This window comes from Pseudophryne corroboree, chromosome 3 (genome assembly GCF_028390025.1).
Source record: "Pseudophryne corroboree isolate aPseCor3 chromosome 3, aPseCor3.hap2, whole genome shotgun sequence".
NCBI classification, from domain to species: domain Eukaryota; kingdom Metazoa; phylum Chordata; class Amphibia; order Anura; family Myobatrachidae; genus Pseudophryne; species Pseudophryne corroboree.
The window spans coordinates 626,779,489-626,789,858 of NC_086446.1; the positions used below are offsets into that span (position 1 = coordinate 626,779,489).

Sequence of the window (10,370 nt, forward strand, 5' to 3'; positions counted from 1 at the left end):
GCAGCTTCAAATTAGGAGACTTCGTCTGGTTGTCTACCAAGAATTTGAAGTTGAGACAGCCATCTCATAAGTTAGGGCCCCGGTTCATCGGCCCTTATAAGATCACCAGGGTTATCAATCCGGTGGCATTTCAGTTAGATCTGCCCCGTTCTTTGGGTATCAATAAAACATTTCATTGTTCCCTTTTAAAACGGGCGATTAGCAATCCTTCTTCCAGTGGAAGACCTTCCCCTCTTCTGATACGTGGCCAGAGGGAGTTTGTTGTTGAAAGGATTCTTGACTCCAAGGTGGTTCGGGGTCGGCTGTCATTTTTGGTGCACTGGAAGGGGTATGGCCCGGAGGAGCGGTCGTGGGTGCGCAGTTGTGATCTTCATGCCCCCAGACTGATACGCTCTTTCTTCTCGCAGTTCCCCGATAAACCCGGTGGTAGGGGTTCTTTGACCCCTCGTCAGAGGGGGGGTACTGTTAGGGTCTCCTGCCCTGTGCTGCCACGTCGTCATGGCAACCGGGAGACAAGTGCTAGTGGAGTAACCTGAGCGCAGCTGATACTCCGGTTCGGGTCTTTTGCTGTGCAGTGGTTATAGGCTCTGTGCACGGCAGGGGATCCGGTGCTGGTTTTTGTGCTCACAGTCTGTGAGGTCTGAGTGGGGCGTGGACAGCACCTGCTTTATAAGGCCTCTTTTCAGGGTAAGCAGATGCTGCTGAATCTTTGTTGGTTAGTCAGTTCATGAAAGTTAGCCAGTACTGTGTAGCTTTGTATTTGTTTGTTGCTTACTGCAAATAGGCCTGGGGATTTGGTATTACACTCTGCCAATCCAGACCTAGCAGTAAGACTGGAGTCAGTCGTTTAGCTTGCTGGGGTTCTGTTACTACTCTGTGAACTTAGCAAGTTTGCGGCTGTATTCTAAGACTTGCCTGTCTAATCCTGTCTCACTGTGCTAGGTGTCAGAGGTCAGTTTAGTGGCAGTAAGCTAAAACCTGTGCACTGCAAGTGAGAAATAGGATTGTGGAGACTCTCCTTGTGTCTATCATTCCATCTCTGACCAAGGAGTTTACTGCCACACCCGTTGGTAACCCTTTAGGGTTTTGCTGTTGCCCTTAGCAACAGCATTTCGGGTTCTCTATGTATTAAAACACAACATCTTGCTTTTTCCATCTGTGCAGTTCTAATACAAGGGAGATACCCAGTTCCTTAGCCTCTGGGCTTCTCTGTTCACTTTGTGTGTATTTTGTTACCCTATTACCTTCTGTGTACTTCATGTCATATTCCCCAGTTTGTCTGTGAGTCCATTTGTTTTGCATAACAGTTCAAACACCAGTACATTCCTGCAGACACTGGAGTGCATAACAGTTCTGACACCAGTACTTTCCTGCAGGCACTGGTGTGCATAACACTACTAAAACTGACCTGAAAAATAGCGCAGGATCACTTCTTGCCGTACCTGCCTCCCTACATATGTACTCACACTGTCACCAGATGGGTCTAACTCCTCTGCTTGCTGACTGCTTTCTCCCTCATCATGTGCCAGATGTTGGTTTAAACACAGATTATGGAGAAAACAGCAGCAGAACACAATTCTAGTCACCTTTGAGGGACTATACAACAAAAGGCCTGCAGATTTATCCAGACACCGAAACCGTGACTTCAGCACACCAAAACATCTTTCTATCACATTCCGCGTAGCCTTATGTGCATGATTGTAACTGTGTTCAGCAGGAGAATCAGGTTGGGACAATGGAGTAAGGAGCCAAGAGTAGCAGCCGTAACCCCCATCACCTGAAAAACAGATATAGTCAACATTAGGACATATGTTAGATTATTCTTTCACCTAATCAAAACTCGAGTTTGTGGTTAAAAGACATACACACAAAATATTTTAAACATACCCAACAGCCAGCCATCAGGCATTTGTCCGTCCTCAAATTTATCGAAGAGCGATGACTGACTGAGGATGAAGGAGTCATGGCAGCCACCAGGGTAACCTGCAACAACACTCATAATTTTTATGTTTGCATCACAGACCACCTGGACATTAGTTGATTGTGCCAGATGCCTATTAGTATATATATATTGGCGGCCTTTAGGTGATCTCAGCTGAACGTGTGTGCAATCTATGGCCCCCAGCACATTGGGCATGCCAGCAAGCTCATAGAAAGCTACCCTGACAGCACTCCACTCCGACTCCTCGGTAGGGAAGCAGATTGAGGCATTAATGTGTGGCTCCAACACATCCAAAACCTGAGTGGACATTAAACAAGCTAAGGTGAGTGTCATGTTAGGTATTCTCTACAATACTGTGTTGTTTGTACTTACAGAAGCAACACTTAGACATAACCGCCTATGTATTTTTAGACTCACCTGATTCAAATATCTGGAAAAGGTGGGCTGAGAGATACCAATGACGTCGCCTGCCACAGCCTGGAAGCTCCCAGTAGCCATAAAGTGTAACACAGCCAGGAGTTTGTGTAGGCCTGAGACAGAGCGAGAGCGTGCTGTCTCAGGGTCTATGCCCAGTTTGACAAGGTCATACAGGTGGAAAATGTTGGTTCTATTTAGGCGGAACATCTGTATGACCCTATCATCGGACAATGCATTTAAGTTTAAACGCCCTCTAAAAAAACGAGGCTGGCGTAGCCTCCGCGGTACCTGGACAACCTGTTGACCATGTTCACTTACCTGGGCCTGATTCCTGGAAGCCTCATATAGCAGTCTAAGGTATCCCACAGCAAACCAAAAATCATTGGCACACACCACAGCCGCCATTTCAGAGTGAGAGAAGTTCAAAATGTGCCTGGAACACTTTTATAGGGCCAAACATTCAGGTGTGAGTAATGGATAATTGAGTACACATGTAAACACGGTTTTCAAATGCTGGCGCGTTTTTTTTTAGGAAAAAAATACGATGTGTAATTTTTCGCGGCCGCGAATGCATTTTCACGGCAGCAATTACAATTACGAATGGATAGTAAATGACCGAGATTCATATCTAAACAGGCGTAATTTGACCGATGGTGTATTCATTCGTAATTTTTTACTTGGACTTGCAAAAAAATACGAATGCCCTCATCTCTGCCGTGATTAGTGTTTAGTAAATTACCGAGATGACACTTTGATGAAAAAACGGCATCTCGGTCAAAATCGGGAGCTTAGTAAATTTACCCCAATGTTGTGATGAAAATGTGATTCCACGGTCCGTTTCTTTCACCCGTTTCTCCTTTGTTTTCCTCCAAGGTACAAGGACATTCACTTGGAAGAAGAATATGACAACCTCTTATATACAGACCATTGATGAACTATGTCACAGACACCCAATACTTTTAGTGACTTTAACTATATACTGGAAACCCAATACTTTAGAGACTGTAATTTTATGGACACTGGAAAAGCTTTTGTTCACCACTTACTGCAAAAGCACCGCGAGACATCAGACAACACGTACATCAGACAAGACATCAACAAGACCTCAATCGGCAAATGTATACTAAAACTCACATAGTTATATGACTGCATTTATAACGCTTGTTTCTTATCTTCATCTCTACAACCTCCAGGTAGTATCCCACATATTCAACAGGTGATTCTCACATATTAGCATCCACATACTCTCCCCCCCTCATGTATCATCAACTAATGTGCACCCCATTTGTTGCAACCAAAAGCCGAAAAGAGCTCGGTAGAGTTTGACAGCCCATCCACAGACCCTTAATACGGGATAAGAAGGATTCAAATGTATACTTCGCAATACCTCGAAGCTTGCTTTAAAACACGTACGGCACGATGATACATGACCCCTCAGACATGGATTCATACACACATGTTTTACTATCTCACTAGGTCATATCTTTCCCACCTTCTCCTCTCCTCCCTTTACCCAATCATAAAAAGGTATTTACATGATGACATATATTTTTCTGTTTGAATTGTTTAGGAAGTGGCAGTTATTGGTGACTGCCAAAGGGTGGACTGTCAAAGTCGAAAAATATCGTTATTCTCATCGCCATGTACTAACCCCAATGCACATGCCCGCTGCTCGTGCACCCACTCCCCCGTGCGTACGCATCCCCTCAGGTTGCGTAAGGGACGCTCCCACGTCGCCTGCGCGTGGGGATGTGCATTTACGGTAGAGTTTGTGTGCGACTAGCGAGCGACTCAATCGCTACATATTTAACCAATATAATGTGTTTTGTAGGTATTAATCCCCTTAATAATGTCTGCAAGTATGTTTAGTGTAAATGGATCAGGGACCTGGGAATTCCTCTTTTCGCGATACAAAGGATCTGACAAAGGTTGAACAGTGGTGTCTGGTACCTAACTGAAGAGTATTTTATTAGAAACAATCCGGTGCTGGTTAGGTAGAGATTAATCGCTCCTGCGTATAGTTATGTCTATGAGTAGGTTATGGACATTTACTGTATTTGCGGTTCATTATCCATGCGGCGGGAATCATGAAGATACCTCCCATCTGAGCAGTTTGAAATAGTCACAGCCCACCTGTTCAAATCCACCTATGACCTTTTGTCATAGTGCAGAGAGACAGTCCTGTGTCCAATGAACAATGAGATTGTAGGCCCCATTGTATTGTACAGTATGTTGTGTATATAAAGACCCCCATAGCCAGACCAGCCTCACTTCTCTCCACAAGGTTTTCCCCGTGATGACTGAGAGCTGGTTTCCAGATAGCGCATGCGATTCATTCCCACGTGTGTAAGTTTTTCTCTGTGGCCATTTCGTTACTCTGTATGTATGCAATTGTTCTTTTGTAGCTAACCTATAAGTGTTTGCCATTTATCCTCTTTCTGTTTAATTGTATTTGCAATCGTTTGCTAGTGTTTGTATTTCTGCTTAATTATTGTGTTTAGGTATTAATGTCAGGTCTGTAGTGTATGAACTGTATCTGTTTTCCCTTTTTTACGTACTAAATATCGTCAGTAAAGGTGTTGGAACCTTAGCAAGGAGTGTGTGTTTCACTAGTTAGTATAAAGGGTTTTTGAGCGTCTCAGTCGCTCAAACAGCTTTCATATCATAAAGGTTAATCAGCGTTACATTGTGATAATATTACAGTACTAAGGTTTACAGTATAAGCATACCCTTATAGTGTGTTGTTACAAGGTTGTCTGTGTGTAAATCAGTGAGCGTCAGCGCCGCTCGTATCCCGCTCTCGCGGTACAGCGTCTGCTACGCTATTAGCGTAGCATTACGGTACTCGGGCCGCCTATAGCGTGCTCGATACCAAGCGTAAGCCGTGAGCGAACGTGCCGCTCGTGCGTCTCGACCACGGCCTAGCGTCTGCTACGCTAAGTGCGTACCATTACGGCACCTCGTGCGCCTATTGCGTATGTTGTCTTTAATAAGTATATTGCTTAGGTTCAAGATAAATAATTAGCTTTATCAATGGATAAGGGCATACTGAGGATAACAGGGGCAGATGGATGGTGGGGTAACAGTACTACTAGTAATAACAATATTAATAAGATGGCTGAGTAATAATACTACTGCTACTAAGATGCTGGAATAATAATAAGAGGGACAGATGAATGGTGGGGAAATAATAATAATAGTAATAATACTGGATAATAGTAATAATGATGGGTAAGGAAACAGCACTAATTCTACCAAACCTGTGTGACCGGGAAATAAGGGTGAGGGGGGTATATAATAGTAATAATAGTAATAATCCAGGAGCCGCTCTCATTGTTCAGGGCGGGCAGCCCCATCGCACCTGAGGAGAGCCCGGAGGGGCCCCGTGAGCCCTCACCCCCTGACTGGCTGGGCAGCTTCCCCCTCCACAGCTGGCTGGGTGAGGGCTGTTGCCCGCTGCCAGCCTCCTCTGCCTTCTATAGCTACCCAGAATCCGGTGTATTTGCCTCACACCCGCGGTAATTATAATAAGCCGGAGTACTAATAAATTATGCTAAGTGGCGGCGCGTGTATGAATTGGATTACTGCTGCAGCCGCCGCCGCCGGACTCTCATCCTAGGCGCTGGTCTGCAAGCCAATCAAAGCTCGCGGTCCGGCAGCCAATCAGCCTCAGCTGCCGGACCGCGAGCTCTGGTTGGCTCACGGGCCGGCGCCGGGCTTTGCATGTAGTGCACGACAGACACTGCAGTGTTGAAGCGAAGCTGTAGGGACGGCTCCAGGCTCCAATATGGCGGCCAGAGCTAGCTGCGCCCATAAAGTGCGGTGCCCTGTTCGGCCGCTCTATTGGAACATGCCTGGAGCCGGCCCTGCTCTAAGAGACCGTTTAGTTTGTGGGATGAAAAGTGCAAGTACACAAAAGAAATTGCTGGCTGAGCCTGACCTGACCTTAGAGCGAGCACTGGCCATAGCTATTTCACTGGAGACTGCAACCAGGGATGCATCAGAATTGCAGCAAAAGGCACCAGAATGTACTCCCAATCCAGTTAATTGGTATCAGAGACAGTCCTGTGTTTGCTGTGGGAAGTCCTCACATGATGCCAGTCAGTGCTGGTTTAAAGACAAAGTGTGTGGAAAATGTAAGAAAAGAGGACATATTGAAAGGGTGTGCCAGTCAGGGAAAACACCAAACCGCTCGCAAGTATCCAAAGTCCCCGGGAGAAAACATACAACATCCCAGGTGCATAAAGAAGCCAACAATTAATCAGACTCTACTGATAGTACTGGTACAGAAAAAGGGTTATGCAGCCTAGAGATGCACTCTATGACAGCAAAAGAGCGTCAAGTGATTTGGGTCACTTTGGAAGTAGCAGGTATTGACTTAAAAATGGAATTAGACACAGGCTCTGCTCTGTCAGTGCTAAATGCAAGTGATTACAAACGTCTGTTTGCTGCTATTCCTTTAAAGAAAACATCCGTAACACTCCGCACATATACGGGTGAACTGGTGTCCCCATTGGGAAAAATAAAAGTTTATGTGAAATACAAAGGCAATACCCATAAGCTGTATTTGTATATACTTTCACATGGTGGACCGGCATTATTGGGCCGCGAATGGATAAGGAAAATCCAACTTGACTGGCATTCCATTCACAGGTCACAATCTACTGCATCTGATGTATCTAACAATGACGCAGCTATTAAGGAACTTTCTAAATTGTTAGCTGCCGCACAACCCATTTTCCAACCAGGGATAGGCACGTTAAAGGACATTAAGGCCAGTATAGAGTTGGATCCACATGCCGTTCCAAAATTTTGTAAAGCTCGCACAGTACCTTATGCCATCCGACCAGCGGTTGAGGAGGAACTACGGAAACTGGAAGACTCTGGTATACTCTCCCCAGTGGAATGGAGTGAATGGGCTACGCCCATAGTTCCGATAGTAAAGAAAGACAAAATGGGAAGTATCCGTATTTGCGGAGATTTCAAAATGACAATAAATCCAGTACTACGGACTGTGCAGTATCCTTTGCCTAAAATAGAGGACATCTTTGCAGCTCTCTCAGGGGGCGACCGCTTCTCCAAAATTGACCTAGCTCAAGCGTACTTGCAAATGGAAATTGAGGAGGCATCTAAGAAATATTTAACCATCAATACTCACAAAGGTTTATTACAATATAACCGTCTGGTGTTTGGACTTTCTTCTGCCCCAGCATTATGGCAGAGAGCAATGGATCAAGTCCTACAAGGAATACCAGGTACGCAATGTTACCTGGATGATATAATTGTAACAGGCAAAGATGATGTGGACCATTTAAATAATTTGGAAAAAGTATTAACCCGACTACAGGAATATGGACTCAGAGTAAATAAAGATAAATGTGCATTTTTCCAAGAAAGCATTTCCTATTGTGGACATGTGATTGATAGAGAAGGCCTGCACAAATTAAATGATAAAATTGAGGCAGTACTACAAGCACCCCAGCCACAGTCTGTGTCACAACTGAGATCTTACCTGGGCCTAGTTAATTATTATCACAAGTTCTTAGTTTACCAGACCTCTCCACAGTAATACACCCGCTAAATGCCCTACTACAGAAAAATGCACGATGGAAGTGGACAAAAGACTATGAGAAAGCATTCTCAGAAACAAAAAGATTGATTACATCTGATAAAGTCCTTACTCATTTTGATCTGAAACTACCCATCAGGCTGGCGTGTGATGCGTCACCGTACGGCATTGGAGCAGTGTTATCACATCAACTGAGAGATGGTAGCGAGAAGCCAATAGCGTTTGCTTCACGGTCTTTGACAGTGGCAGAGAAGAATTATGCGCAAATTGACTGAGAGGCCTTAAGTTTAGTATGGGAAGTGAAGAAATTTCATCAATTTTTGTATGGGCAAAGGTTTACATTAATTACGGATCATCAACCACTGGTATCAATTTTTAACCCCCACAAGGGAGTCCCAGCCATGACTGCAGCTCGGCTTCAACGTTGGTCATTATTCCTGGGTGCTCATACATATGACATCGAGTTTAAAGGAACTAAACTATATGGCAACGCTGAATGTCTGTCACGTTCTACCTTGCCCCAAAGTGAGGAGGACAGTGATGGAGACCCCCTGGAAGTGTATCACAATATGTTGATGGAACAGCTACCTATTACCAATGCCACAATCAATCGGGAAACAAGGAAAGACCCGGTACTATCAAAAGTAATGGACTTAACTCTCAAAGGTTGGCCTAAACATGTCGATGCTCAATATACGGGTTTTCGGGCAGGAGAGATCAGCTTTCTGTCTGTCAAGGAACTCTATTGTGTGGGTCACGAGTGGTAATACCACCTAAACTGCAAAACAGAGTTTTGAAAAATTTGCATGAGGGTCATCTAGGCACAGTAAAAATTAAGAATCTTGCTAGAAGCTATGTGTGGTGGCCAGGAATCGATGGTCAAATTGAAACTTTGACAAAAGGGTGTGAAGGATGTCAAAGAGTTCAAAATGCACCACCTTTAGCCCCGTTACACCCCTGGGAATGGCCTTCATCTCCATGGCAGTGGGTACATATTGACTTTGCTGGTCCATTCATGGATTGTATGTTTCTTATTGCAGTGGACGCTCATTCAAAATGGCCAGAGGTAATAAAGATGAAATCCACTACTTCTGAGAAAACAATTGCTGTGCTGCAAACCATCTTTGCTAGAAATGGTCTACCGGAGCAAGTGTGCAGTGACAATGGACCACAGTTTGTGTCCATGGAATTCAAAAAGTTCATGCAAGACAATGGAATTAAACATTTTACATCAGCTCCACACCATCCAGCCACTAACGGTTTGGCTGAGAGATTTGTCCAAACATTCAAAAAAGCTATCAAGTCCATGCACCATGAACATCTACCTTTGCAACACAAGATTGACAACTTCTTGTTTATATATCGTAGGACTGAGCACTCCACTACCAGTCAGCCTCCTGCGGTGCTATTTATGCAACGGAACTTACAGTCTCAGTGGGACTTGATAAAACCGGATGTAAGGCGGAAGGTACATAACAAACAGTTTCAATCAGTTTATCAGACATCTACTCGGTTCTTCCACATTGGCCAAGAGGTTCTGGTTCGTGATTACAGAGGAGACAAATGGCAACTGGGAATAATTTCTTCCAAACCTGGCCCTCTGATGTACGTCATTGAAGTTGGAGAATTGTGGCATCGCCACATTGATCAAATAATTGAGGCTTGGAGGCAAACTGACTTTGCGTTGGCAGCTGGACATAGCCAAGCCAGTGATGTGGGGGTTTATTTATACCCCTCTGGAACTGCTACAGAGACTGTTCCTGACACTGTGGAGGAAATGTACCCCTCTGTGTCAGATACAGAGACTGTTCCCAAATCTGCTATGGAGTCACCTGAGCATGAGGTTCCCTTAGTAACAACTGATCCTGAACCTTCTAGTGTGATTTCTGTGGAGCAGCCAGTCACTCTGGGAGTTAAACATCGGTATCCAGACAGAGTTCGTAAGGCACCTCAAAGGCTTGATTTGTAGCCTTCTGGGGTAACATATACATTGCTTAGTGCTAACATTTTCATGTCTACATTTATCTTAGTTGGGAGGAGTGTGGTGTATATAGTTCCCATTGCTGTATATGTGTTCTGGTGGAAGGTTACAACGGATCTTATTTTGTATTTGTATTAGTTGGTGTATGAATCTATTTCTGTGTTCTTTAGTTTCCTGTTCTTCTCCAGTAAAGAAGCATCCAACACTCCCTGTGTACAGGTTACATTAAATACTCTTATTGAAATATAAGTAACAGATTTAACAGGTCTAATGGAGATTCCATGTGGGTTTTGATGCGCACAAGCACACCATCAATGGTTAAAATCTTCAAATGATTAACAAACTACCGTATGGTTACAGGAAGACATTCAAAAATGGTGACCTTACAAATGCCATCCCTATATTTATGTCTTATTGACTGGAGGATTGGAGACTGATATAAAGCAAATGCTTTCCATTTG

At 44.3% G+C, this 10,370-nt stretch overlaps 1 pseudogene; it reads left to right on the forward strand.

The window, feature by feature from the left end:
* Positions 1 to 6,671: 6,671 nt before the first annotated feature.
* Positions 6,672 to 9,897, forward strand: LOC135057360 (uncharacterized protein K02A2.6-like; annotated as a pseudogene).
* The last annotated feature ends 473 nt before the right edge of the window (positions 9,898 to 10,370 follow it).